The sequence below is a fragment of the Tiliqua scincoides genome, chromosome 1, assembly GCF_035046505.1.
Source record: "Tiliqua scincoides isolate rTilSci1 chromosome 1, rTilSci1.hap2, whole genome shotgun sequence".
Taxonomy (NCBI): Eukaryota; Metazoa; Chordata; class Lepidosauria; order Squamata; family Scincidae; genus Tiliqua; species Tiliqua scincoides.
The window spans coordinates 219,457,738-219,483,807 of NC_089821.1; the positions used below are offsets into that span (position 1 = coordinate 219,457,738).

A 26,070-nucleotide genomic window follows, 5' to 3' on the forward strand; every position below is an offset into this window, starting at 1 on the left:
GGCATGATGCAGTTACCTTGCTGAATCTGTGGTCTTGAAAACTCTCCTGGAATCATGTGTTTAACAGCTCTGTAGAAGAAGATTGGGCTAAGAAAATAAAGGCCGTAAGTCAATTCTTTTAATCAATATGCATGTATTGATTGTGTATGACTATCATAGAGAAAAAACCAATTTATTAGAACATACTGCATTCAAGGTGGGAAGATATTTTAACAGCAGGATAACTGTACAAACCAAAATGGGAAACTAGGTAAGCTATTCTCAAGTAGAACTTTCTGACAGATTTATAAATCAAATAGCATTGAAGTGAATAGCACAAGAAACTGAATAGACATGCTGTTTTGGGGTCTGGCAAGATGCCTCTGGTAGAAATGTTAAGTTGTAATTCAGTCTTTTGAGGAATTATTGCTTCTGGGGCTTGAGCCAGTTCTTGAGGCCAAAGCTCTGAAGCATGTTCATTATGTTTGGGTGCCCAAATGTCTAAACACTTTGTCTTTCAGAGGGCAGTTTATACTGAGCTCAGTTGTGATTCCTGAGAAATGAAGAAAGCACTTCTAGAGTGTATACAGGTGTTTCGCTTGTATTTCAGCATAGTGTAACAATGACCTCATACATAATTGGAATTTTAAGAATATGGATTCTAGATCCATACACACGATACTTAGGCAGACTTGAGCTTCAGTACCTCTTACAAACTGCTGTATCCTTTTTTCTTGATTTTCAAGGCAGCTAACAAATAATGTAAAAGTAATCAATTACAATTAATTACAGAAAAATTATTCTACAACAGCAATGGTATAAACAGTGGTATAAAAGTTTATTAGCCATTTCAAATCTCAGAAACTTCTCAATTGGTCTTTTGAAGGGAAGGTTATTGAACAGGTAAAAGAGTTCAAATCTTTAGGAATTTATTTCCACCATAAGCATTCTTGGGCTACACATTGCAAAATGGCAGTGAATTTAGCCAAGGTTACAACCCAAGCGATCATGCACTTCCATTTGACCAGGGGTAACTCATGTCCCAGCTGCACTGCTGGCCTTTAATGTGAAAACTATCTCCCAGCTCTTTTTTAAAAAATTAATATTTTAATTAATATTAATATTTTGGAAAATAATTATCTCCCAGCTCTTATATGGAATTCCAGTTTGGTTATCGGCCCTTGATTGTACAATCGAGAGAGTGCAGGCGATGTTTTTACGTAAGATCCTAGGGGTGCCACGCTGTGTAGCCTATGCAACTCTTTGTTTAGAAACAAGACAGCACAGATTGGAAACCCTGGCATGGCTTAGGACTTCTAGATATTGGCTTAGAGTATATGACCAGACAGATCAAGATAGTCTGATACGGGGTCTCTTACCTGATTCCCCACTTTTCCCAGGCTTAACTATTGAGTATAAAAATATGCTCTGTGGGGCTCTCCTCAGACTTGTTAAGCGCATTACCCTCAGCACAGGCCTATAGGGCCTTGAAACGAAGGCTCCTTGACATCGAGCAGCAGGACCTTTATAGCAATGCCTCAAAAATTTGCTCTCCACTACATCTTCATCTTTCTATTCTACCTGGAAGGAGGTCTATGTATTTTGACTTCTTGGAATGCACCCAAGAATGAAGGGCGTTTACCTTAGCGAGATGTAATGTCATTCCATCTGAGCAGCTGTTTGGAAGAAACACTCTATTATATATTATTATATTGCCCTATATATCAAGATCTTCGTATAAGTTACTTATTGCCGAACTTGGCTGCTTTCTGGGGTTGGAATGACCAGAATAAAATTGTATACATGCTTAGTGGGGTAAATGAAGAGCTTTCTGGGGTGGTGGCCAGATATATAAATATAAGAGGCATATTTCTATGATGGTCTCAAATGGTTGATACGTGGCAGCAAGGCCTGGTTGGTCATGGTTGGAGGTGAACTGACTAATTCATGTATCCCTCCATCCAGTCCTTTGTTTTGTACTGCTTGGATTTTAAATATGCCAATAAAGGTTTCTTGTATCTTATTAGCCATTTAACAGTCCAGGAGCAAAGTAAGGTTTCAGCTTAATGCCTAAAGGACGATGAAGTTGGCAAACTGCAAGTATCACTGGACAAGTAGAACCATATCTAGAATGTCACCACAGAAAAGTCCCTGCCTGCCACACACCTAACTTCTGAAGGCAGGAGAATCCAGAATAGGACATCTGCTGAGGATCTCCAAAATGAGTGTTCATATTTGCATTACAGTATTTGTTAAAGCAACTGGCGTTGGAATAAACCCACTCTATCATTACAGCACAATTTGTGAGGTTGATGAGGCAGAGAGACAGAGTGATTTAGCCAAAGGCTCCCATGAGCTTCAAAGTTAAGCAAGTCACCTATAAGTCAATCTCACAGATAAGTCAAGAGCAGGTTTTGGGCCCCAAATCATGGAATTTTCTATGACCCTCAGATAAGTTGGGCGTTAAACTTAGTGGGGGGTCTGACTAATTTTGTCTGATTTTACCTAAAGCCAGATCCTGAAAAATAACTTTCCAGTAATTGTTACCTAAAGACTACAGTTTCTAATTCATTAAAAATACAATAAAAGATCATAAGATACATTTTTGTTCATTAACTTTTAAAATTCTGGTTTTCACAACATTTGTGTAAAGTGTCAGAGTACGTGTTGTGCCTGTAAGCAACATACCAGTACAACCATCAATCAAATACTTCCTTAAGGTGCCTGGTGTGTTAAGCCAGAGGCTCTACATAAAACATGCAATTGGGAGTGTGCAGTTCAGTTCACAGCAGGGAGACAACAAGGACTGAGCTGCGCACAGTTGCAACCTTCTTTACTCAGAAGCAGATCCACTGCTTTCCATGGGTGTTACTCTTAAGTAACGGTGCATTGTAGCCTGGGACTTAGCTTCAGGTGGAAATGAGGATCACATCCTGGGGTCTTAAAAACCAGACCCCTAAACTTGGGGGGGGGGGGTGAAATTTTTTGCAAATGACCTGGCAGGAATGTTCAGAGGCAGCAGCAAAAGAAAAGGAGGCATTTTCCTTGTTCTCCAAACTGGAAGGGAGACAAAGGAATTGTCTGGGAATTGTGGGGAGGCTTTCTGGGAGTATGTGCTGCATTCCATAGCAGCAGCCCATTCAGACTACAGTTCCCAGAAGCGCCTTCACTTCTCTTCCTGTCTGGAGAAGAGGCTAAAATGGCTGCCTCTGAATACTGTAATTACTGGTGAAAATTCTCCTTTTTCTCCACCTGCTTCCTGCCTTTCAGCCCTTTTCCAGCCCCCCCCCCACCTCACCAGACAGCTGCTGAGCTTCCATAAGCTTCCCAGAAGCTCCCAGAGGACCCTGCGCCATTCACTGCATTGACCCAGGTATATGTTGATCCAGGATCTCAGGCTCCATTTTCAGGCATAAATTTTTTGACCTATAGGCGAGTATATTCATTGTGCGCAGTGCCTCTGTAGAAAAGATTATTTTATATCTATATCATTTAGTAAGCTACCAAATTAGTTACTGAAATGTTATTTCCATTTCTAATTTATCACTCTGAAGTAATTATTTGAAGCATCTTGTAAGCATCTTATATAAAGTGTAAGAATGATGCATTATACTGTCCTAACAACACATTATGCTGTCCTAACAGCACAACACATTGGAATAGTAACCCAAGAAAATTCTGAGTTGTATCCAGAATTGTGCAAGTAGGAGTCAGTTAACACAGTGCTGTTTTCCTGCCCCTTCCTCCCCATCCTTGCATCTCCTGTAGGGTCTCAAGGGTCAGAGGACATTTCAAAAGGAGGTTGCAACCAAGTATGAGCAGGCTGGAGAAGTTCTTGAAAGATTGTGCCAACAATGAACATTCTAATGCAGTGGCATAGCTACATTTAACACCAGGGTCCCATAAATTTTTGTCACCCCCCCCCCAATAAGACAAAATTAATTTATCAGTGGATAAGGGTGCCTGCCAGGATAGGGACCAAAATTTGGCACCAGTCAGAATAGGAACCGACGTCTACCAGCTGAGAAGAGAGTTCCAGAGGGTGGTAGGAATGTGAGCCCAGGTCTACCTGGCAGGTACATCTGGGCTCCAGATTTGAGCCCAGGTTTACTCACCCAGCAAACTTTGGCCACAGAGGCCAAAGTTCAATTAGGAGCCCAGGTCTACCCACCTGGTTAACCTGAGCTCTGAAATTGAGGTAGTGCTCATGCCCCCCCAAACACAAATACTGAATCTACACCTGGTATCACACCCCCCCCCCCAGGATGTCACCTTACTGGTTCCATGCTGTGTCATAACAACATCTCATTGCCTCTTTGAACAATCAGTCTCTTTGGTCTGTTTTGACTTAAGCAAATTGTAACTAATAATAATAATAATAATAATAATAACTATTTATATACCGCTATTTAACAAAAAGTTCCCAAAGCGGTTTACAGGAAAAAAAAATCAAATAACTAATGGCTCCCTGTCCCAAAAGGGCTCACAATCTAAAAATATGCAAAAAAATATGCAATAACATGATGGTATTACATGTTAAGTCTCATTACTCGAAAGGGTTCTGTTCCCAGAACTCACCTGGATGACAAAAATCGCGTTAAAGTAAATCCATTAAAAAAATGTCCCTTTGCTAGTTGATTTAAAAACAGCCTTGCTGACCTTTGTGATGTAAGACAGAGTCATTAGGCAGACAATCCATCAATCAGTCTCCAGGCACTTAGAAAGGCTTCACTCAGAGCCAGCGACCCCTCCCTTCCCCCAGAGCACAGCGCTGGGAAAGGATGGACAGTGATTATCTTTCTTTCACATGCTCAGGGGGAAGAGAGGGGTCACTTGGAGTGAAGCTGTTCTAAGTGCCTGGAGAGAGAATGATTGATGGATTGTCAGCCAGCTGCCCTCTCTTGCATTAATGAGGCTATTGTTAAACAACTTTTTTCCTTTAATTTAAAGAGCCCTTATTGTTGTGTTGAGATAAAACAGGTGAAAAATCTGTGGATAATTAGGTTATGCCTGTATTCCTAAAAATTGTGATTTTAGTGATTTTGGATACTAGTGATGTCACTCTCCCAAGGGTGGAACCCGGGGCAGACCAATCCCTCTGCTAGCTACGCCATGTTCTAATGTCATATCAGATACTCACAAAAGAATATCAATTTGAGATTCCGATACTGTAGTTCATTTCTACTAATGCATTATTTGCAAAAACCATTTTTAACTGTAGTTATGAACTTTCAATGGTTTCTCTCGTAAGCTTTTATCTCTGATACCCCTTTGTATTAATTCGAGTATTATCTCTGTTGTAGTTCAGAAAAAAAACATCAGTTAATGTGCTTTAGAGCCCTCTTGCTTCAACAATTAATGAGCACACTTTCATCTGTGATTAAAACTCTGCAAAATCTATAAATATAGCATAGGCTTTGGAGGATTCAATCTAAAAAGTATGCATGGTTTTTGGCTTAGTCTTTAGTACAATTTTCTAAAAGCCCTAGGATTCCAATAGCCATTATTTATTTTAATATTAAAAAGTAGGAAGAACTGAAGGTAGGCCATTAGTTATGGCTATATAATATTACTATTGCTATTTCAATATTGCATTAGGGCCCAATGGCTCATATGTAGATTACATCTAATAATGAGTGCAGTACATATAAAGAAAAGCCAAATGTGTCTGAAATGTGTTATATTAAAAAAATTGGCAGTAATGGGAACAAGATAAAACAAAATATGCCATTAGACGGGGAGAAGGAAGTGTATGAGATGAGTGCAGTCTCCTATTTTCTTAAAGCAGAAACTAATATGGGAGAAGAATATCTCAAATTTCAAATATTCATGATATTGAAATATCTTCAGTTATGAATTTGATCCTTGATCAATTCTGGAACTTTTCTTGGATATACATGGGCATCAGTGTTTGTTTTTGGGTGACAAGTCCTGAGCTTCAGCCCCCACATAGTAGTTTGGGAAATGTATTTGCCTCAATGCCCAGTATTTGTGGGAGATGACATTGAAGCCCTTCCTCCCAAGCAAAAAGAAACAGAATGAAGCTCCCCTGTCATGAGTATGGGCTTCTCTTGTGAAGATCTAACTCCTCAGTGCATGTGGGTTGTGGGCCAGGCAGTGATTGGGGGGAGCCAAAAGTGGTCAGGGAAAGAACATTGCTGAAGCCTCAAAGGATCCCTCCCATCCAATTAAGGCATTGAAGGAGAGTGGGATTCTAGCACATGTGGGTTAGGTCTGCGAGTGAATTAGGTGTTTTATTAGTTTCTGCTCTGAGAGGGGTGAGCCACACTCCTTGCAGGGAAGATTGGTTTCTTTTCCTGTCAGTCATGTAACTGGTGGCACCTCCCTACTCTCTTTCATACTACTCCTTCCCCTTTCATGTAGCCTCAGGCAGGAAAGCGGCTCTGTGATCTGGTGTTTGCAAGACCTGCTCCTTTCCACTTTCCATTTTTAAAAAATGTCTCTTGCTAAATTTGACTGTGTTTAAGCAGTCAGACAAACAAACTTAGTGTGGGCTTTTTGTCCACATCAAGTTGTGACACTGGCCTTAGAGGCTGCCCTATGCAGGGCCAGTAGACCAATTCTGCTTCCTTGATCCTCTTTCACAGAGGTTGGATGTGATGACACTGGGAGAGCTTCAAGGTGATCCTGGGTTTGGACCCAGAGTAGCTACACCAGGAGGGCTCAGGCAGGTAACAATCCCCTCCATTCTAGGGGCCCACATTTGGGAGGTGGTCTTAGAGGACCCTCTGCATTTACCAGTTGTAAGCAAACAATTGATAAACATGGCCCTTTAATTTCAACCAAAAACTGTTTTATGTGTGGGGGATACCTGGACAATGGCCCATGTGCTTTCGTATAGTTGGCTAGGAGGCTCCGTATATCATTGTAGCAAGTGTTACAGTGAATGTGGGGAAGGATATTATTAATAGATTAAAATTTGCAAAACTCGCCAACTTCTATGGGCTAAATTTTATTGTATCTCTATTGTCTCCAGTATTTTGTTAATTAACCAGAGAACTGGTTTACTGTATTCAATTTAAAATACCAGCCATCTAGTGATCTCTTTCAACCTTTCCCCCCTTCCTTCCAAAGGAGTAAGCAGAAACTGACATAACTGGACAACCCCTGGATAACTGGAGGCTTTACTCTTTTTCCTTTATTCAGCTTTACTAATCATAAAAACAATGCAGTGATGAGCAAAGTTGGGGTACAACTGTGGTAGTAACCAGAGAAGTATGGCTACAGAACCCGTGAACTCCTTGCTCCACATGGGGCTGCCACTGAAAAACTGAAACTTTAGCTGGTTCAAAATGCAACTGCCAGCCTACTTCTGTCTACATTGCACCAACTTCTTCAGCTCCTAGTCTATTTCTGAGCCTAGTTCAAAATCCTGGTTTTACCCTGTAGTTTTTTTAAAGTTCTAAGTGGCTTGTGTACTAGATACCTGAAGAACTACCTCTACCCATATGAACCTGCCTCCATACTTTGATATTTACAGGTGGACCTGTTATATGTCCTGTCATCTGAAGTGTGGTTGGAGGAAAAAAGTAACAGTACCTTCTTGGCAGTGGCACTCAGTCTTTGGAATGCATTATCCTGAGAGTCCTGGCCAGCTCTCTCCTTATTTTCATTCAGGCAGCAGTTAAAAGTGTCCTTATTTATTCAACTTTATTGTGGGTCTCTCTCTAGTTTCAAGATTTCTTAACAGTGGCTGCAGGCCTGGTAGTAGCTTGCAAAGTTTCTTAGATATTGGTTCTCCCTTTGAAAAATAATTCACCCCTAAGACACATTTTCCCCTTGCTAGTTCATGTCTCAGTGGCAGGAACTACCATTTTAATTCCTCCAGATTTCTGACTGTTGCTGGAGCAATGCTGTACTGGAAACATTGAGAGAGAAGTAAAAAGGAGGCTTTAGTCCCACTGTTGCCTGGTAAGCCTGCCAAGCTCTATGGGGGGGCCACCAATGCCCACTTTGTGCCCAGTGCCCCCCAAACCTAGAGCAAATCTCAAGGGGCTGTTTACTGTTATTTTTCATGTGTCAGTTATTGAAGTTGCTAGGCACATTGGAGTTTCATTATGGAGGCAAAAGCAAGATAGAAATATATTAATAAATATACAAGCCTAAAGTAAGATTGGTTATTTGGGGGGGGGGGGCAGTGATCCTGAAGTAACAACCTGAGCTGTATAACTGCAAGGGATTTGCTGGGTAGTATTTGCCTGCTAGGTATACATGTATGTGCTGCATAGCAATGTGTTGGTCAACAACCAACTGCATATATGATAGTGAAGCTGCAGTTCCCAGACTGTGGGTCATGACCTGATTTTTGGTGGGCCATGTCAGGCTGTGGTGCCGTAAGGCATTCTGGGTGCTACCCAGCCGCTTCAGCCACCAAAGGTTGCACAGTGACAAACTTGCTTATCATATTACTGAGAACATATCCCTGTCATTAAGCAATTCATACCTGCATTATTATTAGGAATAATTATAAACCACTTTTTGACAAAATGTAAGTCACACTGTGGTTTATGTAGAAAAATAAATCAATAAATGGTCCCCTGTCCCCAAAAGGCCAACATTCGAGTTTTTCTTCAAGAAGCAATTGCCAGAGAATAATTTGCAATGCCTTCTATTTCTTGCTTAAGCACCCTCTATAGAAATGACATAGCCCAAAACTGAAATCTGTTGGATTTCTGTTGGAGCCAACTGAAGAATAAACAGTTCCAAGCAACACATATTCCATTTTAAAATATATTATTTGGTTTCAAAACATATGTTCTTTGATATGATCTTAAGATAAAAACAGAAGATTAAAAAGGCAATACTGTGAAATTTGTACAACTAGTTCTCTTATGTGAAGTAGAGTTGATGAATGTCACATTCCAAATTAACAAGTCACTAGGACCAGATGGCAACCACCCAAGAGTGCATAAAGGAATCAAATATGAAATTGCTAATTATTTCATAAAAATATGCAACTTATCATTAAAACCAGCCTCTTCCCCAGAGGGAATCTGAAAATTACAGATCTGCCTACTTAACTAACTGGGACAAAAGTCAGAAAGCATTGGTACAGAGCATTAATCAATCAAGAATTGTTATACATAGATGAACAAATCTTTCTGAGGATGAATTGGCCCAAAAAGTCCTACCTCACTAATGTTACCAAAATTTTTACAGTGTCAGCTAGTGCATGTGTATAGAGGTGATCTAGAAGGCACTTGTCACAAAGTCCTCAGCAAAAGCTCCCTAGCAGTTATGGACTAAGAGGACTGAGGGCCCAATCCTATCCATTTTTCCAGTGTTGGTGCTGCTGTGCCAATGAGGCATGTGCTGTATCCTGTGGTGGGGAGGTAGTCACAGAGGCCTCCTCAAGGAGGCCTCAAGGGCTGCATTGAGGCTGCACGGGTGCTGGAAAGTTGGATAGGATTGGGCCCCGATTCTCCAGGTTTGCAGATGACACCAAATCATCCAGGATGGAGAACATCAGAAGGGTCTCTCCAAACTGGGTGTATAGGGAACCACTTCATATTCCTGCTTGATGGGGTTTGAATTGGCTAAGACTACCCAGGAAACAAAATCACAGTTCATATGTATTTATTTAAACTATATGCCATCTTTTGATCCCAGCAATCATGATTGTTCATAATAGTAGATAAAAATGGAAACCAAGATAAACTAATGAAAACAATTACTAAAAGCAAACCTCAAAAAATGGTGGCAAACTCCTTAGGGGGCATCTTGTTGAAAAGTCAACCTCATACATGATGACAGTGAAAAAAAGCAAACTTGAGTGTTGGGATTTTCTAGGAACATAATTAAAAATCAAACACTTTTATAGAAATGCATGGTGCAGCCACATATCAAACACCATGTACAATTCAAGTTAACCTACCTCAGAAAGGATACCTTAGAGCTGGAAAAGGTTCAGAGAAAGAGAACCAGCATGATTAAGAAGTTGGAACACTTTCCAATTCTTATTAACCTGACTGGCATTAGGTCCAAGGACATACAAACAGCAAGTAATATTTTACAGCCAGCAGATTCATTAACATGTAGCTCACAGCCACAAGATGTGGGAATAGCTACTAGCTTAGATAGCTATACAAATGTATGGATAATAAGCTGTCAATGGTTATTAGCCATAAATTCCAAATTCTGGCAACAGAAGGAGACGACTGCTTTCACACACTATTTGTTAAACTTCTACATGCTGGTGACTATTGGAAACAGTATGCTAGATCTGACAGACCTGTAGTTTTACCTGACTGAACTCTTCTTATATACATAGGACCTTAGCAGTAACCAACAGCATCATAAACTCTCCTGTAAAACTAATCTCCTCCTCCTCCAGATTATTAGCATGTGTCAGGGTTCCCCCTCTCCCCAGGGACCCCAACTTACCAGGGCAGGGATCCCAGAAGGCAGAGTTCAGCAGCCAGGGCCCCATACTGGGTCAGTGGAGGCCAGGGGCAGGGCCAGGGATGCTTAAGGGCCAGCAGCTGCCAGCAAGTGCCCTTTATCAACCCATCAGGCAGGAAGTGGAGAGGCAACAGAAAGCAGAGAGGCAAGGCTGTGCAGTCAACAGGGCCTGCCCAAGACAAACCACCCACACCAGGGTGGAGGACTAGAGTGCCTTAACCCCTTCCCCCTGAGCTAGTCTGAGACCTGTTCCTGGGGTGTGCCTGTCTCAAACCCCTGCAGCAAGATGCTTGCTAAATGCAGATGTGAAGATAAGCTGTAGCTGAGTAGGGGCCCAATCCTATTCAACTTTCCAGCACTGGTGTAGCCACAATACCACCCTGAGGTAAGGGAACAAATGTTCCCATACTTTGAGGAGGCCTCTGTGACTACCTGCCCACCACAGGATGCAGTGCATGCCTCATTGGCACAGCTACAGCAGCATTGGAAAATTGGATAGGATTGGACCCTAGGTGGGCAAATATTAACCCACACGTCCTTTCCCAATTCACCCCACTATCCTTCCATTGGCTTAACTTCTCTTTCTTGCTCCCTTGGGAACCTTTCCTGTGTCTGTGGTTTCATGCTCCTTATCTCAGTTGCCTCTTCTCTTCAGCAGTTTTCACCTGTAGTCCATCTGGGTAGCTATGTTAACAAGGTGCTTCTTAAGCATGATGGCCATTGCCTCTTTCCTTAGTTTGGGATGGGGGTTATTTAACAAGCATGACAGTTGGTACAAGGTGTAGGGGGACACACAAATAATACTGCTCATGTCATAAAGGCACTGATTTATCTGGAAAAATGAAGGGGAAAGCAGTGTGATTCATCTATGACTGTGAATCCCAAACTGGTGGATCGTGACCCACCAGGGGAACCGGAATGGCCTAGAAATCGGCAGCAACACAATCGTCATGCTTGTGCTGCTGCCAGGCAAGGAAGGGTTTTTTTTTTTAACTTACCTTCAGGTCACTATGGCTCTCTGGAGGGTCTGGGGAGCCTGCAACCCCCTCAGCAGCCCTCCCCAAGGCTTAGAAATGTAAAAAGAAACAACCCACTTCCTGTTTCAGGATTAAAACCGGAAGTAGGTTTTTCCCCTTTTTACAACATTTCCAAGAGTTGGAGAGGGCTGAGTAGGGCTTTGAGAACCACTAATCTGTGACGTTTCTTGGGCAAAGAGGTATTAGGACTGGGTACCTAAACCAAAGATACAGGTTCTCCCACATGGTCTGGTACTTTGTCCTTCCTTAGCTTTCACATGGTACCGTTCCCACAGATGTGGAAAAATGGCTTGGGAGGAAAAGGTTGACTGACAAACAAACTTGTGGGAAATTATAATAATTATATTTTATTTCTTTTTCCATTTTTTTATGAGCTAGGTGAAACTGATCTAGTTACAAGATCCTGCTCAGAGTTCACCCATCTCCAAATCTCACACATACAATGCCTGGTTCCTACAGACAGCTAATAAGATGACAATGGTATCCATTCATATGGGCAGACAAGGCTAAGGATTTGTAGGTTCCCCATGGTCTGGCTGAGTGCAGGAGGGTTCAGGCCTTACGCCCTAAAAGGAAATCTGTCCCTTTACGGTGCACTCCTCTCTGCCTAGTGGCTGCCATTGGATTGCTTTCCTTGGATGCAGGAAACTAAGGGTTGTTTCAGAGCTTCAAAGGTTTGTGGGGGGGGATTATACCACCCTCCCTCCTCTGATGCCTTTTAGGGGCCTTTACAACATCCATGTAGTCCCACCTGGTCCCAATCACCACCTTCAGCTACTACCCACCAGCCCTCACCATCGGTGCCCTGACTTCTTTTGTAGTCCCCATCCCTTCCTGTCCAGTCCCCTTAAGCCCAAGTGCAATCCCTGATTGAGCTGAAGTGTTATTTCCTTTACTCATATCTCCCTGCTTTCTCCCCTCCCTCATGGAAACATTGAAAACACTGGGTCAGCAGCCATGGCTAAAACCAGGCATGGTGTCAGGGAGCCTGAGGGTGCCAAGATCTGTGCAGGCATGAAAGGGTGCCACAGGGGTGATGGTGGCCTTACCTGGGACCTTGGACAAGCTATCCTGGCTGTGCACCCCAATAGAGTGGGTCTGTCAGCTGGCTCGATGCTACTGACTCCTCCCACCCCCTCCTGGAGACCCAGTAAGTCTATAGACAAGACAGGGTTGTATCTAGGGACATTTTTTACCACAGGCCAACCAATCTTTTTTGTACAAACTATATTTGCAATTATTATTGATTGAACAATCAGTTTATAAGATCGTTCTCATAGATAATGTACACCGACTTAGATCTGTTTTGGACAGTTCTTTGCTTTCTCAAATGTTTCCTATTTTTTTTTAACCCTTTAGGTACTGAAGCACATTTATATTTATTTTCACATTTTTATACTGCTTTTTTCCCCAAGGAACTCAGGGTGGTGTACATAGCTCCTTCCTTCTTCTTGTCCTCACTACAACCCTGGAGGTAGGTAAGGCTAAGAGATAGTGACTGGCCCTAAGGTTCATGGCTGAGTAGGGAGTTAACCTGGGATCTTCCAGGTCTGAGTCCTAGTCACAAACTGCTTCAGCAACCACGGATTCTGATCTGCTTTGAGATTTATAATTCTCCCATGTCTGACTTCTGAGTAACTATGGATAAAAAGTGCTGATGTTATAATTTTTTGTCAGTGAAATCTTGTCTGCTCCTGTGAGTAGAAAAGGTAACCTTGAAAGTAGTGCTTACTTCAGCAGCAGCAGAAATAGTAACATGATATTAATTATTATTATTAACAGTATTTATATACCGCTTTTCAACTAAAAGTTCACAAAGCGGTTTACAGAGAAAAATCAAATAACTAAATGGCTTTTTGTACACGGATAAACATGATATCCGTGTACAATAAGCTATGTACTATGTCCAAGTTTCAAAATTGTCCAATAGTGATTAACTAGAGCAGGGGTGATAGTAGGATACTGGTAGACAGGTGGGACACGCAAGAAAGAACTGAGGGCCAAATCCTATCCAATTTTCCAGTACTGGTGCAGCTGTGCCACTGGGGCATGTGCTGCATCCTGTGGTGGTGGGGCAGTCACAGAGACCTCCTCGAGGTATGAGAACATTTGTTCCTTTACTTCAAGGCTGTATTGCAGCACCAGGGCTGGAAAGTTGGATAGGATTGGGCCCTGAGTCTACAGTTGAGGCAGGGAGTGAAAGAATGACATAGAACAAAACTCCATGCATATTTCCCAACTAGTTGGAACTCCACTTTAACTTTGTCTGAGAGACTTCATCTGGGACTATTTATGTAAGAAATAAAGTACAAGCAAGACAAAACTAATTAGGGTTAACTAATGCTCAAAATTTTGCATGCATGCATGTTACAATGGGGCTTACTTTTGAGCAAACATGCATAGGATTGTGCTGTAAGAATCTGTAATTAAGGGACAATCCTATGGTCCAGCAGCACTGGAGCTCAGTGCTGGCGTTAGGGGTTGTAAACATTCAGTAAGGTACAATTATGGCACTCTTGGAATAAGGAGAACAGATCCAATGCCAGTTGGTGTGGGGCCCAGTGCCAGGAGAAGGATGCCATGTGGCTGCTGGAGGTAAGACTGCCAGATGATGGTGTGGCCTTTCAGGGCAGAGGGAGTAGTTCCCAGGTGGAGGAGGGTGATGCGGGGGAAGTAACTGGATCGGGAGGGTGAAGGGACTGGCAGAAGCCTCCGTGCTGGGCTGAAAAACCCAACACGGAGCTTCTCCAGTCTGCATCTGCAAAACAGCCAGTGCAGACTTGAGGAGGCCCTTTGCAGGGCCCAGTGGCATTGCTAGATGGATGCAGGATTGCAGGCTGCACCAGGTGATGCACACAGAGGAGTTTCATCACTACTGGCCAAAATTTTTTAAATCCTGGTTTTTGGACTTTGTTTTTGAATAATACCATCATGTTATATATCATCTGATGTGTTATTTCTTGCAGAAGCAATGAAACAAATCTCTATTCTATCAAACATTATAGCCAAAAATACCAGAGGGGGCAGGGCAATGGTGCATCACCCTGCCCACCACCCAGGGCATTGTCTTGCCCACTGCATGACAGGAGATCCATCATGGGGGTGAAGCTCTGGCTTCCTGCATCAGGTGACACAAACCCTAGTGACACAAACCCTGTGTCACACAGGTGACACAAACCCTGGCCCTTCCTGCCAGGGCCTGTACCCTTTTTTGGGGAAAGGAGACAAATGCAGGGCTGCTGGATGCAGCAGTAGCTTCTTTGGCGCCGCTGCACCCAGCACTGTCCCACCTTTTAGGATTGGGCTGCCCAGCTTCAATCCACACTTTGCTGGGATTAAGCTCCATTGAACACAGTGGGACTTACTTCTGAATAAACGTGCATAGTATTGCATTGAAAATGTACTGCAAAAGAAGTACATTATTTGAAGAAGTCACAAATACCACAGTACCTGAAGAATACAAAATAATAATGTCTAGGATCACAGGAAGTAGTAAAATAAAAAGTGTAACATATGCCCCCAAAGTGCAACGACAAAATTACAAGGATGGAAACATCTTTCACTGTGAAAAAATATCAAGATTCTAGTATTATCATATAGTTAGAATTACAAGTAATGGACATAGTTATTAATTTTCACTTTTAAGTTTAAATATGTAGTAAGCTGAAAAGTTCAAAAAACAGGTTTTGTACAAGAACCTATTGCAAAATGTTAAACTAATACACAGAAAATGACATGATGATAAACTTGAAAACTGCCAGAAGGAGTGATAATATTTGTGACTTTCTTTAAATGCCTTTTAAATTAAAATCCTCTCAGGTTATGTTGCTACATGACATTGTGAAATAACACCAAAGGATCTTGGGCTTTCATGACAAAATTTTATAACATGTCATGGAATATATCAACGGGTGAGTTTCTCATTTAGAGAAAATAAGGGAATATGCAGTTAATATCAAGTAATTTGGAACAAGAGCCCTAAAGATAAGAGAAAATATTCTTATTCAGGAGAAGTTTTTTTTCCCCTGCTGACTAAATGTACCCTAATACCTTTTGTTGATATAGGAATATGCAAGATCTTGAGTTACAAGATTTCAAGATAAGTACAGTATTTCTGTGTAATTCTAATGTTTGTATAATCTTATATTAATAAAAGCTTGTCATACAAAATAGTCAAAGTAATATATTTGTATCTCTCTTATTCTATTGGACTGACATTTTCTACTGGAATGCTTGTTGACCAATTTATAACAGTGCTACAATGGGTTTCTTTACTTAAGATGAGTTTTCCTACTGTAATCTCCAGCTCCACAGGAGTTGAAAAGATGCCCTGTATTCCCAAGCATGTGGGTATGCATGTGTGAATGTCCATCAACATGTGCTGCAGTGAGTAAAATATTTTTATTTTTAAAAATTCTATCCCTCTATCTTCGTATTTTTTGAGAGCATGAAGTGGAATTGTTAAGACATATAATACAATATTTAAGCAAAAGAACCCAAAACAGAACCAATGAATCTTTTCACAGAAGCTTTTTTAAAGAGCCAGATCTTCACCAGACACTGGAAGTTGTGTACTGATGACATCATGCAGGCCTCCTTGGGGAACAAATTCTAGAGCAGGGGTGGGCAAACATTTTTGGCAGGAGGACCACTTCATTTCTCTGACACTGTGTTGCGGGCCAGGTAAGAAAGAATTGATTTACATTTCAAATTTGAATAAATTTGATTTATTCAAATTTATTCAAAAGTGATTGTGAGGAGCTCCAGAAGGATCTCTCCAGACTGGCAGAATGGGCAGCAAAATGGCAGATGCGCTTCAATGTCAGTAAGTGTAAAGTCATGCACATTGGGGCAAAAAATCAAAACTTTAGATATAGGCTGATGGGTTCTGAGCTGTCTGTGACAGATCAGGAGAGAGATCTTGGGGTGGTGGTGGACAGGTCGATGAAAGTGTCGACCCAATGTGCGGCGGCAGTGAAGAAGGCCAATTCTATGCTTGGGATCATTAGGAAGGGTATTGAGAACAAAACAGCTAGTATTATAATGCCGTTGTACAAATCTATGGTAAGGCCACACCTGGAGTATTGTGTCCAGTTCTGGTCGCCGCATCTCAAAAAAGACATAGTGGAAATGGAAAAGGTGCAAAAGAGAGCGACTAAGATGATTACGGGGCTGGGGCACCTTCCTTATGAGGAAAGGCTACAGCATTTGGGCCTCTTCAGCCTAGAAAAGAGACGCTTGAGGGGGGACATGATTGAGACATACAAAATTATGCAGGGAATGGACAGAGTGGATAGGGAGATGCTCTTTACACTCTCACATAATACCAGAACCAGGGGACATCCACTAAAATTGAGTGTTGGGCGGGTTAGGACAGACAGAAGAAAATATTTCTTTACTCAGCGTGTGGTCGGTCTGTGGAACTCCTTGCCACAGGATGTGGTGCTGGCGTCTAGCCTAGACGCCTTTAAAAAGGGATTGGACAAGTTTCTGGAGGAAAAATCCATTATGGGGTACAAGCCATGATGTGTATGAGCAACCTCCTGATTTTAGAAATGGGTTATGTCAAAATGCCAGATGCAGGGGAGGGCACCAGGATGAGGTCTCTTGTTATCTGGTGTGCTCCCTGGGGCATTTGGTGGGCCGCTGTGAGATACAGGAAGCTGGACTAGATGGGCCTGTGGCCTGATCCAGTGGGGCTGTTCTTATGTTCTTATGTACATAAATGAATGCATTAGATATGGAACTTATATGTATGAACTTATTTATAATACATATGAGAACTATAATACAGGCATGTAGAACCACATGAGAACTATGAACTGTTTGCCTCACACTTTTTGCACAGTGAAAACATACAGACCAAGCCAGAAACACATGGAGACATAAATTGTTCAGAGGCAATGGGAGGGTGGTGGTGGTGGTTAAAATAATGCCCAGGGTAAAGCAGAAAACACATGGAGACTATAAAAGGCTTTGCATTAATTTGGCCCGCAGCTCACATCTAGCAGACACGACTGGCAGTTGTGAGCCAGCACAGGCTCCAACAGTCTCCGACAGGCCAACTGGAGATTGGGAGCACCCTGTGAGCTGGATTGGGGGTCCCCAAAGGCCGCAAATGGCCCCTGGGCTGGGGTTTGCCCACCCCTGTTCTAGAGTGCTGGCTCCACAAATGAAAAACCCTTGCTCTTCAATCCCACCTGCCAAACTTCAGTCAGTGGTAAGATTGAGGGTGGGATTAAGGACAGATTTCCCATGTTGAGTAGAGTATATGGGAGGACACATATGAGAGAAGGTGGTCCCTAATGTACCCAGGTTCCAAGTCATGTAGGGTTCATAAGATCAGAGCCAGCACTTTGAACCAAGTCCAAAAATAAATAGGTAATCAATGCAGATCAAATACAGTTATGTATTCCATCCATCCCATCCCAAGCAAGACACTTGTGAGTCATTTGAACTAACTGAAGTTCTGGACAATTTTCAAGGCCAGCCCCATGTAGAGGTAATTATAGTTCAATTTGAAGTTACTAGAACATAGATAACCATGGCAAGGTCTGTCTTCTCCCAAAGCTGGTAAAAGGCATGCCTAGTCACAGCTGCCCACTGAGCATCTAGAAGCAGCAACAAATCAAGGATCATTTCTAAGCCATGAACCTATGACTGAGTCAGAGGAAACCTTCAATTATTATGTGGGAATTTACTCACTTGGGATTTGTTCCATGGTTGTTTTCCACTTGAAAATGCACTCAAACACTCAGAGAATAGAGTTGTTCGCCATAAGAAATATCAGTCCAGTCTCACCTGTTTGGGTCAATCATCTTATGGAGGGATTCAGGTCTGCTTCAGGACACATACCTAACACATTACCAAGTGAATTCCCTGTCAAAGGTTAATTGAACCAAGTGAAAAAGACTGGAATCATGGTTTGGAAAAGGGGAAGGGCCCTGTAAACTGTGTGGAAAAACAAAGCATAGGTGAAAATATCCATGTGAAATTGCTGTCAGTCAACCATAAGAAAACAGCAAAATTACATGATAGAAGTAACATTTGATCTAGCTTTTAGTGGGAGGTGCAACTCCAGTCAGTGCAGGCTATGCACCCACCCCTGGATGAGCTAATCCATTGACCAACTGTCCTTCCATCTTATCCGGATAAAATTTCATTTTGCTCCTCTACATCCAGTTCCCTACTGCTTTCAAACACTGGCTCATGTTTTTCACAGTCTCTCTAGAATAAAAATGTGAGATAGAGCTGAGTGTTATCTGTTGGAAAAAGGAGAATTGGGGGTAATAGAGTCATATAGCAGAAGTTCCTTTTTTCAGTTGCTCCCCACCAGCTCTCACTAGTTTGCTCCTAACAATATAATAGGAGCAGAGGATGTAAAAAGGTTTCAAAGAAAAATTCTTAAAATTCAGAAGCATGTACATCTCTATTGATAGTACCAGTCCTAGACTTTGGAATCCTAGAGCCACAGGTACACTTGTGGAGGGACCTCTTGCTTGTTGCAAAGTCAGGGATGGGGGAAGAAAGCAAGGACACAGCTCCACAGGTTATAGAGGGTAAGAGTCAAGGTCTGAGACAGGTAGCCTCTCAGGGCCCAATCCTATCTAATTTTCCATTGCCGGTGCAGCTGTGACAGTGGAGTGTGCGCTGCATCCTGTGGTGGGGAGGCAGTCACAGAGGCCTCCTCAAGATGAGGGAATGTTTGTTCCCTTACCTTGAGGCTGCACTGTGGCTGCATTGGTGCTGGAAAGGTGGATAGGATTGGGCCCTCAGTCATTGGCCTCTTGGACAATACACTGTCCCCTCTCCCCTAGTGTCATAAGGCATTGATTCCAACATTATCAATGAACTGGTGATTCCTCAACACAAATTTCTGGGTGACTTCACCTACTAGTTACATACAGATGTTGAAACACTTGAGACACAAATCCCTGTTGATCCTTGAGCAACTTTCAAGGATTGTGAAGGTCTGTTAAAAATAGCAAAGAATGGAAAGAATTTGGTTTTGCTGGAGTTTCACAGTCATCTGCCACCTGCAGTGGGCTAATGTAAAATAATACCTCTGTATATGTATATGAAGATCTCAAAGTGTGTGTGGAAAGCGACAAGGAAAAGGTCTGGAAAGGGTCTCTGTGTGAGGATTGGGCATGGGACAGTCAGGACATTGTGCAAGAGATGCTGTGATATGGCTAGGTACAATGTGCATAACCTCAAAGAAGAACTTGATGCTCAAAGTGCCTATGGAATTTTCATTTGACCTATTACTATTTAACGCATTTGCTGTTAAAGCAAATGTCCACACATGTCAGTTGTGAACTGTACTGTAATTGTTCCCTGTGGTCAAGTTGAGAGAAAATTGCAGTTTTCTCTCTAAAAGAACATAACAGACATTGTGTTTCTGTCTTCTGTTTCCTAATGCAGAACTCCTAGCTACTGGGTTCTAGCATAAACATTGTGACACTTCCATTTACAAAGTACCTTTTATTTAATTTTTTTTTCTCATTTCTATGCTAACCTTCCTCCAAGGAGCTCAGGGCAGTATATTTACTGTAGCTTCTTCCCTCTTTTTTGCCCTCACAACAACTCTGTGAGGTGGATTAGGCTGAGGATAGCGACTGGTCCAAGGTCACTCAGGAAGCTTCATGACTGAGCAGGGATTTGAACTGGAATCTTCCAGGTCTAAGTCGAACTCCCCAACCCCTACAGGACCATCCTGGCTTTCCTCCTCATTTCTCATAACCACTAACTGAGATAAATCAGAGACTGCCTACATGTATTTAAAACTCTTAGTTTTTCTTAGTGGTAAGTCACACTAGCGCCAACCCACCATCCATAATGCCAAATCACATCTTACAAAGGTCAAATATCAGTGGGGGAACAGATTTGCTGTGAGAGTGTAAAGAGGTTTTCTTTCTCTCTACAGAGAACATGTGCAATTATGCTGAAGTGGGAAGAGCATGCAGGCTAAAAGTAACTAGCCTAAACTAAAAAGGGGGGGGGGGGAAGTAGGTGGAGATGTGAGAAAGCAATTTATTGTCACAAATGAGGACACAGACACAAGCCAATAGATCAGTGATTTTACCACAGTGCTGAGGCACACTGGTGTGCTGTGGATGGTCTGCAGCTGTGCCACTTGAATTTGTGGGAGAGTCAATTATTAGTAGCGCCATTGGGGGGTGTGAGCCCCTCTGCCAGCAACATGGTGTGCCTTGTCAATTGTCCAAAATCCAATAGTGTGCCTTGATGGCTTTAGGACCTTGTCAGTGTGCCATGAGATGAAAAAGATTGCAAATGGCTGCAATAGATTTTCATGACATTCCTGTCATGACAATCCAAATGGCATTAATAGCAACAGAGAAATAGCAATAGCTATTTCTATTCTATTCTATTCTAAAACAGAGAATAGCAATAGCAAGGTCAGTTTGGCCTCGGTTCTTTGAGAACTGTGGAAATGTGATGTGCTAGCAGGAAGAACATAATCGGAACCATGGCTGTGTATGTGTGGATTTCTGTACTGGAGTACTGTGTATTTCAAAATAATAAATAAATAAATCTTCAGCTGGTCTCTTAGCAAATAGTGGTCAGTTCCAGTCCACTAAGCGGCCTCAGGGCCCAAACTTTTCAGCACCAGTGATGCAGCCCCAAGGTAAAGGAACAAATGTTTCCATACCTTAAGGAGGCCTCTATGACTGCCTTCCTATCACAGTTTGCAGTCAGTGCATGCCCTATTAGCCCTATTAGCATGGCTGCACCTGCACTGGGAAGTGGGATAGGATTGGGCCCTCATGCCCCATTCTCTTATCTAAAGCTCATGCTTTCTCACTGATGCTTGTCTTATACATTTAAATGTATACATTGTTAACATATACATCAGCCTGAAAACCATCAGCACCTTATGAGGAGGAGGCCAGGGCCTGAACGCGGATCCGCAGGAGCCACCGCCTCTGGTCCCGGACAAGCACTGGGTGCAGTCGGTGAGCACTCTGCAAGTGCGCAGAGGCACGATCGCCCTTTGCAAGGTTGGCGGCACCATGGGCGGCGGTTTTGGGGCGCCGATGGCGCTTCTTTCCCTATTGCATTTGGTTTCTCCCCTTCGCCTGCTGCAGGAGAGGAGAGGAGGGGATGGAGGTGGGGGGAGGCTGGAGTAGCATGTTGGGTCATGTGGCTGCATCACGTGAAAGCGGAGTCAGGCCCGAGCAGCAGCAGCACCATCGAGGGACTGAGCCACAGACAGCCTGGACGCCTCGCTTGTCGGGAGGAGCGACGGCTGGCTGGCTGGCTGGCTGGCTGGGCGACAGGCGGGCGGAAGCCCCCGGGACGAGTGCTGGTGGCTGCTGCTCCTGGCGCTCCCGCGTCCTGGAGAGGTAAGGCACTGGCCTGGCCCCCCACCCTTCAATCACAAGCACCCTCCCCATCAGCTGTTGTGTATGGAAGCGGGATCTCCCCCACCCACCCCTTCCCCATCCCACCCCCCTTGGGTGCTGCCCTTCTCCCCCCCCCCACAGGAGAGTGCAAGAGCTGGGGGGGTCTAGGTGGGAGAGTGCGGACGGTGTTGACGACTACTGTGCATCTCCCCTCCCTTTATGTCAGATGCTCTGGCTCTTTGTGGAGCCTAAGGCGACGATCCTTTCCACACTTTCCTGGGAGTAAGCCCCATTGACTATACTGGGACTTACTTCTGAGTAGACCTGCCTAGGCGTGGGTTCTGAGGTTGCAGCCCTATCCACACTTACCTGGGAGTAAGCCCCATTGACTTTACTGGGACTTACTTCTGAGTAGACCTTCATAGGCGTGGGTTCTGAGGTTGCAGCCCTATCCACACTTACCTAGGAGTAAGCCCCATTGATTATACTGGGACTTACTTCTGAGTAGACATGCATGGGATTGGGCTATCGGGTTCATTTGTGGTGTGTGTGTTTCTCTTGTGGGGAGGAGCATTTATTTATGGTGTGTGTTTGTTTCTCTTGTGATAGGCAGGAGCATTTATTTGTGGTGTGTGTGTTTCTCAAATGGATTTCATGTTCAGGAGATATTTCCTGCGGTTAAAGGGGGGAAGAGGGTTGGGGGAGAGTGGCACATTGCAAAACCCATTGGGCAGATGCAGGCTGCTCAGAGGTGTGGGTGGAAGTGATTGTGGTGGGGGGGGCGGTGGGTGGGGGGTGGGTGGGAGGAAAGATGGTGTGTATGACACGTATGGAGCCAGGTGGCTTCTGATTTGTGCTTCTGTTCTGATGGACCACCTGATTTTTTTATTGTGTGTGTGTCTGTGATGCATGTGTGCGCGCTGGTGTGTTTGTCTACACTGTGTAGACAGTCTGTCTACAGTCTGTCAGCTATCTAGCCAGGAGGATCTATGGGCAGTGAATGGAATGAAGCCTCCCTGGGTGTGTATGTGTGTTTGTAGCAAGTCATTCCCTTCCTCTTCTAAAACACCTTCCGTGCACTCCCCTTTTTATTTGTCACCATCTGAGGAATTCTGATTTTGAACCCACCTTTATAAGAGGAATGTGGAGATGACAACATATCCAGCACTGCTAAAAAGTACCTGGTGGGAGCTGTCAGGTTTGTGGGAGGAATGAAAAGCAGAGAAGGAGGGAGAGATTTAGGTGTTGGAACAAAGACACTGACTTCATTTGCTTGTGTAGTGTGAGACTTGTGGAAAGACTGGTTGTTTTATTTTATTTTCACACTGCACAAATGATCCTGGAATTGAACTCAGAATCAGTAAGGCTTGTATCCAGAAAACTCTGGAGAGGGTGATACACTCATTAAGAGGGTGCACTTCTGACAGGCTTGTCTACTACAGCTAACCATAGACAATGTGGTACAAATGGACATAGACATGCTCAGCTCTAGCTTATTACCATGCAGTATTTTGTAACCCTGATGTTCTGTCTCTCAAGGAGAAGAGATATTTTGTAATTTGCTACCCCCCCCACCTCACATCTGCAGTTTCAGTGGCTACCTAGATTCAGTTATGCTGTTTGTGCACTTTTCAGGATCTGTAGCCAAGAGGATGTAAAATAGTCATTCAGAGAGAACTGTTGGTTTTCCCCTTTTATTTTTGTTGTTGTGTACAGTATGCTGCACTGGCAAGTCCATTTTACTGTCCTGGAATCTGCCTGCCCAAGGCATACCCATTCTTGAACCACATGCTGTGCTCTCAGTTGAGAGGTTTTGATAAGTGTTTGTATTCAGCTGGGGTTTGAAGCATCAAAACCAGACAGTGGCAAGATTGGCTTTAAATGCCAGCCTTTTGCAAGAGGAGTGTGTGAAGTTTAAGATGTTGGACTAAAAAGCCCCCTGTTTAATGAGATTTAAATGTGCGGCATCAAAATAAGAATGGCAGTGCCACTGCATAGTCTATTACACTTACAAGCTCTAAAGATGATTACATGTTCAGGATTCATTCTTGTGCTCACATAGTGCCCTGCTTTCATCTTAGCAGTAGGTTAATTTGGGTAAAAAGAGCCTTCATTTCAATGAATGTAAAAAAAAAAACACCTCACAGATCCTTAAAGGCTAACAGATTTATTGTGATTTCAGCTTTCAAGGTCTAAGAAAGCTTATGTCACAATAACAGCCTGATCCTACACGTGTTTACTTAAAGGAGGCCCCACTGAATGCAGTGGTTCTTACTCCCAAGTAAGGATTATTTAAATTTGAAATGTGAATCTCATGCAGCACCATTTTATACATATTCACTCAGAAGTAAGTCGCATGTGTTCAGGGCAGCTTACTCCAAGATAAGTGTGTGTAGGGTTTTACTCCAAGATAAGTGTGTGTAGTCAGGACTACAATCCTGTATGTAAACCCCATTGCACACAGTTGAATTTATTTCTAAGTAATATCTTACTGAACTTCTTGTAAGCTATTAGTTTTTAAGATATCATAAATTTTTTTTTCTTTGTTTACAGCAGGGGTGTCCAAAGTTTTTGGCAGGAGGGCCACATCAGCTCTCTGACACTTTGTCAGGGGCCGGGGGGGGGGGAAAGGAATTAATTTACATTTAAAATTTGAATAGATTTGCATAAGTTTACATAAATGAATATATTAAAGATGAACTTATATGAATGAATGAGGGTCTTGCAATAGCTTAATGCCTATAAAAGGCCTTGCACAAAGCAAGGCCAGCCTTTCCTTCACTGCCACTGCTGCATCACTGATGTGTAAGAGCAAGCAGTGGAGGGAGTTCTCATCTCACAGCTCACATGAGAGGTCAAACAGTCGCCCTCACACTGAGAGAAGTTGCGTTGGACCAGTGCGGGCTTCAACAAATCTCCAGAGGGCCAGAGGCTCATTGCAGACTGGGGACTCCCTGAAGGCCGCATTGAGAGGCCTTGAGGGCCGCAAGTGGCCCCCGGGCCGGGGTTTGAGCACCCCTGGTTTACAGTAACATACTAACATGGCTACCCCTTTGGAATCCATTCAGTAAAACATTGTTAGAATGGTTGCAGTAGCAATTGTGAAAACTGCAATTTTTATTTGATGGTATTATCTTGATGCCTCTGATTGATCCCAATAAGCTTCATCCTACCTGAACAGTTCAAATAAGCAGTTCTTATTCCATACAATCAAATGGCTTATTTTCTTATCTAGCCATTTTTTTTATTGACATGGGATTGAAAAGCTAAAATAGGCCCAATGATAATCTAATGCAGCCCCAACCCCAAGGCAGGCTCCTAAAGCTGGCACTCACACGTGGATTAACTTTCTTGCAGATTCATGTATTTTTTTTCTGAGCTATAGAGGACCACAGACAGAGAAGAGAACTGAATTACGGGGCTCATGCCATGGTCCTTGTATTTAACTTTTCCTTGAACAAGCTTGATGATTCAAGCAGGTGAGTGAAACTGCATGTTACAGGGGAAGAGAAGAAAGCCAGGTAATCTGTTGTGGAGGAAAATTCTTCCTAATTTACAGTATGGTAGTTGGACCCTGAGCATGAAAGAGAGTGGTCTATCAAGAACCTTGCGATCAAAGCAATAAGTAGGGTGGAGCTGGACAAGAGCTTGTTTAAAACTATAGTATTTATTTCTTTAGTGCTTAAAATGATGTGCAGAAAATGTCAAAATAAGTATTCTTGTCAGACAGCTTGCAGCTTAGAACACCTGAGAAGGGAAATGAAAAGGCATGAAAGCAAAGCTCAAGCTCAGACCACAAAGTATCGGAGCCTGGCCATTCCCCCCCCCCCTTTTTTTTCTTGTTTATGAAGATTTTTTTTCCTGTGCTTATTAAAAATGGACACAATGAAATGACAACAGAGATGGCCTACATAGCCCATCCAGTAAAAGGAAAGGGGGAAAAAGGCAGTAGATTACTAGAACAAGCAGCCAGATATAGTAAGATACAAGAAAAAAAGAAAAGGCTCAGTATATAGAAGAAGAAATGAGAAAATGGGCTATAGAGAACAAGGGGAAATGAAGGAGAAGAGATGTTTAAGGGACTCATGCTCAAAAAGATAGAGAAAATTGTACTATAGAAATGTGAAGGTTCAGGGGTGCCCCACCAATTTACATGTGACCTTTTCCTGAGCATGTACAGAGCCTAGCTATTTTTTACTTCAAAGTAAATCCCATTTATTTCAGTGTGACTTATCTCCGCAGTAGTTATTGCGGCCGACATAGGG

The 26,070-nt window shown here is 42.9% G+C and overlaps 1 protein-coding gene across 2 annotated transcripts in view; it reads left to right on the forward strand.

The window, feature by feature from the left end:
* The first annotated feature begins 21,741 nt into the window (after positions 1-21,741).
* The window catches only part of TULP4 (TUB like protein 4), a 135,668-nt gene continuing 131,339 nt past the window's right edge, over positions 21,742-26,070 (forward strand). For both annotated transcript variants that reach the window (XM_066616114.1, XM_066616123.1), the window contains exon 1: positions 21,742-21,805. The gene's annotated coding sequence lies outside the window, so the exon portion shown is untranslated. The remainder of the gene's footprint in view (positions 21,806-26,070) is intronic.